General features: G+C 53.2%; 1 pseudogene; it reads left to right on the forward strand.

Annotated features, from left to right (window-relative positions):
• The first annotated feature begins 1,251 nt into the window (after positions 1 to 1,251).
• Positions 1,252 to 5,725, forward strand: LOC118703082 (annotated as a pseudogene).
• The last annotated feature ends 537 nt before the right edge of the window (positions 5,726 to 6,262 follow it).

Below are 6,262 nucleotides of genomic sequence, written 5' to 3' on the forward strand. Positions count from 1 at the left end.
TGGGTGAACAATCTACATTTTACCAGAAGGCATCACATTGCTCTCATCCACAAATATCCTTGGTTCCTTCCTATTGACAAATTACTGATTTAGGTATCATGACTCAAATTATATTCAAGAATGTTTATTTGCAGTGTAATTATTCTTCCTAATTGGGCCGCTCTGAAGACAGAGGATTCCCGCTCCCCACCCCCATCTTCTCTAGTGAGGTGCACTGTCTCCTTTTTTAGTATACAATGTTTGCTGCACCCTTTGCAAACCACAGCAGCCACACACCTGCTCTCCCTGTGACTCCTTGGGGAAAATGTTACTGTAACATCGGGCTTTATCTGGTATTACTTCAAACCCCTCAACTATCATCTCATCAGCATCAGATTCCTGACATGGATGAATAACGAGGCTATCACAGTGTGACAGCAAAAAGGAAATGAGAATCTTGGGTTTTATTTCTTCTCCCTATCTTTAAAGCATTTCATCTCCCCCACCAGCATGCGTTCCCTATCTCTTAACTTTGAAAAGGAAACTTTTTTTTTTTAAAGAGGACCGGCAGAAAAGATGCGGAAAGGGCAGTGCCAAAGAAATGAACATTCGATCGTGGCTGGGAGCGCTCGGAGCGGGTGAAGTAAAAGTAACCTGCAGACGACAAAGGTCCCACAAAGGTCCCATCCCACTGGGTGACTCAGGCTGAACTCCCAGGACTGGGCTCTCCCTGCTCCTCGCCCTTGGTCCCTCCCCGCCCCTCCCCCTCCGGTTCAGGCACATTTGTCTAAGAGGCCGCTTGGCGATTTCAAACAGTTTCTGCTTGTCCATGTGGGTCACTGATAGCAACCTACAGGCACGCACACAATCCAAGTAGAGAAAACGGGAAATACAGGAAATGCCCGGGATGGGAGCGAGGACTGGGGGGGCGGGGGGGGGGGGGGGGGGGGGGGGGGGGGGGGGGGGGGAGATGGGATCCGACCTGGTCTGGACTCCCATTGAAAGAGTTCGTGGACGCTCCTGAAATTCATGACCCGCCTGAAATATAAGTGGAACGGGATGGTAGAAAAAAAGCACACTAGACCGCTGAGTGGAAGGGGAGAGAAAGGGGGGGGGGGGGGCCTTTGTATCTAAAAATACCCAGAAACTTCCACAGTCTCCCCACCGGTCCTTCGCCCCACTGGGTTGTGCCCACCCATTCCAGATGTGGTCTTCCCCACCCGCCGCCCTCCCCCTGCAGCCCGCACCCCAAATCACTGGCTGCCCACAAACATGCAGCCCAGATCCGAGGAGCAGCTGATGTCTGTGGCCGGCGTGACCCGCAAACCGCAGACCAAGCCCCCGGGCGCGGCCCCAGACCCGCCGAGCTGCGCCCCAGACCCGCGTGCCGCCGGTCGCGCCGGCTTCCCGGGGATCGCAGTTCCAGGCAAAACTTTTTTCCACTCCTGCCGCCGGCGGCCGCGGCAGTGAGGGCAGAAACAGCCGTTCCCCCCCTTTCCCCGGGTCCAACACCCGTCCCTGCAGCTCCCCGCCCGGTCCCCTGCCCTCCCCGCGGGCTCCGGGGCGCCGGAGCGGAGTTCCCGCTCCAGTGGCCGCGCACCCGTCCGGGCTCCGCCGGCACCACCGCGGGGACCCCCAGCCCCGCCGCCCGGGCCGCCGCTCCCCCTCCCCGGGCGCCGGGTCCGGCTCCACTCACCGCCCGGCTCGGCGTCCGGAGCGCGCAGCCTGCCCAGCGGGGCTTCCCGTTACGCCTCCTGCAGCCGCTCCCGGGCCCCGCCGGCGCTGGGAAGGAGGAGGAGGGAGAGGAGGAGGGAGGAGAGAGGCGGCGGCGGGAGGAGGGGGCGCGGGGGTGGGGTGGGGAGAGGGTCCGTGGTGGGGGTGGAGGAGCGGGAGAGCCGGAGCGCGGACCTGGGCCGCCGCCGGAGCGCGGAGGGAGGAGACAGAGGCGGGGGCGGAGGAAGAAAGCGGCCGCCGCGCCTCCCCGCCCCGGACCGGCCCCGCGCCGCTGCCCAGTCACCATCGCCGCCCGTCCCGCTCTCTCCCGGGCGGGCGTCCGGGGGAGGGGTGGGCTGGGGACTCCCCCGGCGCGGGCGCGCGGGCGGGGCAGGCCCGGCCTCCGGAGCGGAGTGTCCTGCGGGGCCCGGGCGGGTTTGGGGAAAGGGGATCCCCGGGGGAGGGGAGGGGGCCTGGGAGCCGGCCGCTGCGCCCCTCCGTCCGGCGGCGCCTCCGGAGCCCAGTCCAGGCCCCCGGGCGCGCGGGGACCCTCCGGGGACTGAGGGGACACCCGGCTCCGGAGCAGAGCGCAGCGCCCGGGCGGCGTCGGGGCGGGAGGCGGACTCCGCTCTGGCGGACAGCCGGCCCGGAGGGCGCGGGGCCCTCCCCCAGGCGGGGGCCCGGGCGGGAAGTGTCCGATGGGCGATCCCGGGAATCCGAAGCGGGAGCGAGGCTGCCTGGACCCCGCGCTCGCTTTCCTCTCCGGAGAGGACGAGCGCGCGCGCGGGGCTAAGTTTCCTTGACCTGGGAGTCTCTGGGTTAGGCACTCAGGGAGAACCGTCTGGAATTATGTTTGTAAATAGACTGCTTGGGGATGACTATCCTCCCTGCCTCAAATTGAGGTTTCAGGGTGAATTTCCAAAAGAATCCTTGCCCAGAGAGGGAGCTCACTAACAACCAACACCGACCCGGAGCAAAGAGCACAGAGTTCAAGGGCCCGCGTTAAGGTGGCAATAGTCCTTGTGATTTACAGGTAGGGAGTTGGCACTTAGCCAAGCAAACCCTTCTTCTCTTTTTCCCTGCCTCCTGTCCCTGACTTCTCAGCCCATCGTCTGGAACACCTGCTCTTAGTCGCATGACCTCTCCCCTTCATTTCCCATAGGCGATCCCATTGATTCTTCACTGTCAAGGTCGTTCCTGTAGCCCCGTCCTCTGCAAGACCACTGCCTGGTTCTCGGTGTTCTCTAGAGGCATCCTGTTTTCAGGGGCCTCCTCCTTGCTCCCCTCTTTGCCTGGATCCGTCTGTACAAGCCTACAGGTTAAAGGTTTGCTTAAGCAGGCCACTTCCTGTTCTAGAAGCACTCTGACACAGAACAATTCTGAATCACTGAGAAACTTTTCTATTCCAAGCCATCTACCTACCCACTCCCGCTCCCGGGAGCTGGGTGCTCTCACCAGCCGGGCATCCTCCCCTCCCCTCGAAGGTTCCATACTGTATCCACGTGGGAGTTTCTTATGCTCTTACCAGAACCGGAATGCTCTCTTCCATCTCTCTCACAGCCAAGTCTCCGCTTATCTTTATTGCAAATGCAGTTTGTAATACATTTCTTCTATAAAAGGATGTGTGCGTTCTTCCCATTTTTTAAAATCACTCACTAGAAATAACAAGGTTTATGGGGGAAAAAACTACTCAAAAGCTACCGTGTTTCCCCGAAAATAAGACATCCTCCGAAAATAAGACCTAGCGCATGGAAAGATAAGACATCCCCTGAAAATAAGACCTAGCGCAACTTTGGGAGAAAAAATTAATATAAGACAGTGTCTTATTTTCGGGGAAACAGGGTATGTAATCTTGCAACCAGAACACTTAAAAAAAACAGCAACCGTTCCTGGAGCGGTGAACACAATTCAATATACAGATGATGCGTTACAGAATTATACACCTGAAACCTATATAATTTTATCAACCAAAGTCACCCAAGAAATTCAATAAAAACAAAAAATAAAAGTCAAAATTTTAAAAAGAGAGACACCAGGGATGCCCTCGTGCACAGGAGAAACCAGGTGAAGACACAGTGCGAGGTGGCTCTCTGCCACCTGAGGAGAGACGCCTCAGAAAAAGACAACCTGCCAACACCATGCTCGTGGGCGTCCAGTCTCCAGAACTGTGAGAAAATACCTTTCTGTGCGTTAAGCCGCCCGCTCTGTGTATTTCGTTATGGCAGCCCTAGCAGACTAATGCAAATAAGTACTTATTGCAGGCCTAATGCACAAGGCTTACCGGGACAGTCTTCACAACAGGGCTGGAATTATTCGAAGGCCTAAGTCTTATATTTCTTTGCATCCCCCAAGTATCTAGTGAAGTTCCCTTGGTAGAACAGGACTTCAGTGCACACACACAAGCACACACACACACACACACACTCTACCCCAGTAATCATTCCAAAAAACCATTCCAGCAAGAATTTATGAGACATGTTAAATTCCTAAGAAATATTATAGTAAACATAAATATAGGGCCTGACCTTTATGAAAAATGAGGTAATGGATGAGGAGGTGGAAGGAAAGCTGTTTGAGGGTGCAGAGTTAGGAAGATAAGCACAAAATGTACAAATAAGAGGTACATTCCTTCTTCCCAATAAGCTTTTCCAAGTTAGAGCTCGTGGCTAAATCAATCCAAGAGTGAGTAGGCATCAGGCATAGCACTGGGTGCTCTCCACAAATCGCATTCTGCTGTGTGTTTTGCTTGCAGCAGCTCTTAATGGTGCAAAATATGAGGTGCTGAGAACAATTGCATGTGGCCAATTCCACCACCCCATTTTACTAATATCCTTTCCCTAATCAATAATGAATGAGCTAATCTGTGTTACATATGCTCTCATTACAGAAATATGCCGGGTCAGACCAGACTGTACTTACTTCTATGCTTAAGAAGCAGACTGTACTTCATTCCGCACATCCAGTGAGCACCCACCTTGTGCCAGGGACAGTCCAGGCACGGGGATGCATCAGTGAACCAAGAGAAACACAAAAATGTCTGCCTCATGGATGTGGATACTTGAACAGGGCATCACAGATGGTTTGTATTTGGTGGTGTTACACATTTCATATGGATGCAACTTGAATTGATGCTGCAACTACATTTTATTCTCTTTTTCTAAAATATATTTTTATTGATTTCAGAGAGGAAGGGATAGGGAGGGAGAGACAGAAACATCAATGATGAGAGAGAATCACTGATTGGCTGCCTCCTGCACACCCCACACTGAGGACCAAGCCCACAACCCAGGCATGTGCCCCTGGTCAGAATTGAACCCGGGACCCTTCAGTCTGCAGGCCGATGCTCTACCCACTGAGCCAAACCAGCTAGGGCTATATTTTACCCTCTTTGAGGGCTAAGGTTGAGCCTTACGTTTTGTATCTTCACAATGTTTGACATAGCAAAGGCCTACTTGGAATGTGTAAATTAGGGAATTTATACCCATGTATCCCCTGTGCTATTAAATTCACAGGAGAACCACTTGGGATCTACAACTAAAGTTTTCTCAGGCTTGTTCACCAGGGACCCACCAAGACGGACCGAGTTCATACCATGACAGTGAAGAAGACAGCCAGGGCCATCATGGAGCAGTACCTGGGCAATGACTTCCACACCAACAAGCGCCTGTGCCAGGAGATCGCCGTTATCCCCAGCAGGAGATCTGCAGTAAGATAGCCGGCGCTGTCTGTCCCACATCAGATGAAGCAGATACAGAGAGGCTCTGAGAGATGTATTTCCATGAAGCTTCAGGAAGATAAGAGAGGAGAGATAATTATGTCCCTGAGGTCTCAGGCTTGATCAGATCATGAAGTTCATTCTGTAATGAAGGAAATGCTGAAACTCTTGGAGTTTGGCAGTCTGTCCAGACTACAGGTCACTCAGCCTACCATTGGAATGACGTTTAAAACACCACCTGGAGCCATGTGAATCTTCCTGCTGTGCTCTAACACCAGTAAACCATCTGATGAATGAGGAGAGCTAAACGTCTGCAACAACAACAAAAACAAAGAGTTTTCTCAGAACCATGTTTATTGCTATTTGGGCTCAAATCAAAGCAAGTGTCCCCAGATAGGATCATTTGGACCTGAAGAATAGATCAAGTACACTTCGTAGGAATCAACAAACTAGGGATTGGAAGGGAAGGAAGAATAGAGAAGGAGAGACAGGATACAAGGTATAATCTGAGAAGAAAGTACCTGCTCCGTTCTCTGGACAGGCAGACCGGGGGAAAGAAGGGTGACAGCAGAAACTTTGGGAGATGGTAATGCTGCTTCTATCATGCACTACGGCTACATTTTCAAGAAACACTTACTATGAGGCATAAATGAAGAAGAAATTAAAGGGAACCTGCCAAGTTTGGTCAAATGACAAGGTCTTGGAAGATAATTATGAGCCATCGGATGGGCCATAAGGTAAAATTACCCTAGGCCTGGCGAAATGTGATTCCGAATGTAAGTACTTGCCTGTGCAGACCACTCAGTCTCCTGAACATTATTCCCCACCTGGTGTAACTTACAGCAACAGGGCAGA

This window comes from Pipistrellus kuhlii, unplaced genomic scaffold (genome assembly GCF_014108245.1).
Source record: "Pipistrellus kuhlii isolate mPipKuh1 unplaced genomic scaffold, mPipKuh1.p scaffold_m20_p_4, whole genome shotgun sequence".
NCBI classification, from domain to species: Eukaryota; Metazoa; Chordata; class Mammalia; order Chiroptera; family Vespertilionidae; genus Pipistrellus; species Pipistrellus kuhlii.